The sequence below is a fragment of the Hibiscus syriacus genome, unplaced genomic scaffold, assembly GCF_006381635.1.
Source record: "Hibiscus syriacus cultivar Baekdansim isolate YM2019G1 unplaced genomic scaffold, ASM638163v2 tig00110783_pilon, whole genome shotgun sequence".
Classification (NCBI taxonomy): Eukaryota; Viridiplantae; Streptophyta; class Magnoliopsida; order Malvales; family Malvaceae; genus Hibiscus; species Hibiscus syriacus.
Genome location: NW_024062861.1, coordinates 109,973 through 112,335, shown reverse-complemented (window position 1 = coordinate 112,335; position 2,363 = coordinate 109,973).

Below are 2,363 nucleotides of genomic sequence, written 5' to 3'. Positions count from 1 at the left end.
CGTCAATGATCTAGAGTCCTTTGATCCAAGAGGGGGAACAGAATTCTCGCTTTTTTCACTCTATGGTGACAATTAAACAAAACAGGCGTGCTATTTGGTCCATTACTAATGATCATGGGCTAACTCTTGATAAGATTGATCTTATTGCTGTCGAGGCCGTTCACTTTTTTGTGTCTCTTCTCAGGACTCGAGATGATTCGGTTATTGATTGCCCTACGGATCCTTTAAAGGAGATATGGGGTATACCTTTTCTGATGTCAATAGGGATGTGCTCTACCGAAGGGTGACTCGTGAGGAAATTAAGGGGCCTCCATGTTCGATCAAGGGTCAGATAAGGCTCTTGGCACGAATGGTTATACCGCGCTTTTCTTCAAGGCTGCTTGGGACATTGTTGGTAATGATTTGGTTAGCGCTGTTAGCTGGTTTTATGAGTATTTAGGGTTGCTGTCCGCTTTCAATGCCACTACATTGGTGCTTATTCCTAAGATCGCTAACCGCAGTCACATGTGAGATTTATGACCTATCTCCTGCTGCTCTGTGGTCTATAAGTGCATCACTCGGATCATTGTGAGGAGGTTGCAGCCTTTCTTCTCTACAATAATTTCCCCCAGCAAGAGTTTTTTTTCCCGGGCCGCTCCATTGTGGACAACACGTGGTTTATGCATATACTGAGCCACTACTAAAAACCATATCTGGTGGAGTACGACCCAAATACAAAAGTGCACCAACAACACTTACGTATATTTGTGCATCTATAAGAGGACGTCCTGCATCACTCGATAGTTTGAGAGGCACTGCCATTGGTGTCAGACCAGACTTTGCACCACTCATGCCCGTCTTTTCTAACAATTATTTGATGAATTTTTATTGACAAAGAACAAGATGATCTTTCATACGAGTAACTTCAATGCCAAGGAACTCACCAAAATCTTTGAGCGAAAATTGTTTACTCAATTGTTGAACAACCTTGCTAAAGAGGAATCTCCTGTTACAAGACAAGCATAAACACTTGCACTTGCTAATTGGCGAACAAATGAAGATGCATCAGTTGCAGACTCTTTGAAACCTATCTTAAGTAAAAAAATCCTTCAACTTAGCATACCACATCCTTGGGGCTTGCTTCAATCCATACAATATCTTTTGTAGCCGACACACTACGGGTTTGCCATCAGTCAAATATTATTCAAATCCAAGAGGCTGCACCATTAACACATCTTTTCCAAGATTGTCATTAAAGAATTCATTATTAACATCTAGTTGTCAAAGAGCCGAAGAGGCCACCTATTAGTTACGACAAAAGAGAACACAACATTAACCATAGCAGATTTGACAACAGAACTAAATGTATCATAAAAATCACGACCTGGAATTTGGGAAAAATCTATAGCTACCAAACGAGTTTTGTACCTAGTCACGGTTCCATCAGCATTACGCTTGACTTTGAATAACTATTTACAGGTACTGCAGTTCCACCAGCAGGTAAGGGTTCCAATCTCCACGTGCCATTCTTTATTAATGCTTCATATTCATCAAGAACAGCTTGGTATTGTAAGAGTCTGAGAGATAGATTTTGACTCATCGGACTGCACCACACATGATTGGTTAGCACGAAAAACTTTAGGTTTAAACACTCCTGCTTTACTCCTAGTGGTCGTAGGATGACAATTAGTAGTATCATAATCAATGATTGTATCTGCGTTTGCCACCTGGTCCCGAACCAGCCTCTTGAATCTCATTCTCAGCTACAAGATTTATAAACGGAGTGCGAGAATCGTTGCAATTAGAACTTCCTTCATGCAGTGTCCCGCCACCAACATCGTTGCTAGGTATGTGATTATAACTAAAACCTTGGGGGGTGCTAATAGAATTATCACATTGAGAACCTTGTTTATGCAACCCGTCATTACCCTCTTCATTGCTATTGGTGTGACTAGAATTCCAAGATGTATCCCTATGCAACATACCACCTTTAAGTAGATATTCAACACATGGAACAAAAATAATGAACAACTCTTTGGTTGAGCTAAAGCAAGACCCAAACTAGAAGCATCTTTAGTAGGAGACGGTAACACCTGCCCATCAAAAATTACATGCCGAGATATGTACTGATAGCCTCGATGCTGGACTCTATACCTGAGGAAGACACATGGTTAAGACCGAAATGCAAGCTTATGTTTTTGAAAAGGTCGAATATGTGAGAAGCACTGTGACAACCATAAACACGTAAGTGATCATACCGAGACTGACAACCATACAACCGCTTGTATGGAGAGACACCATTCAACACCTTTGTGGGCAGCCTGTTGATTAAATGAACTTTCCTAGTCACAACAAAGGACTAATATTTCAAAGGAAGAGAAGCA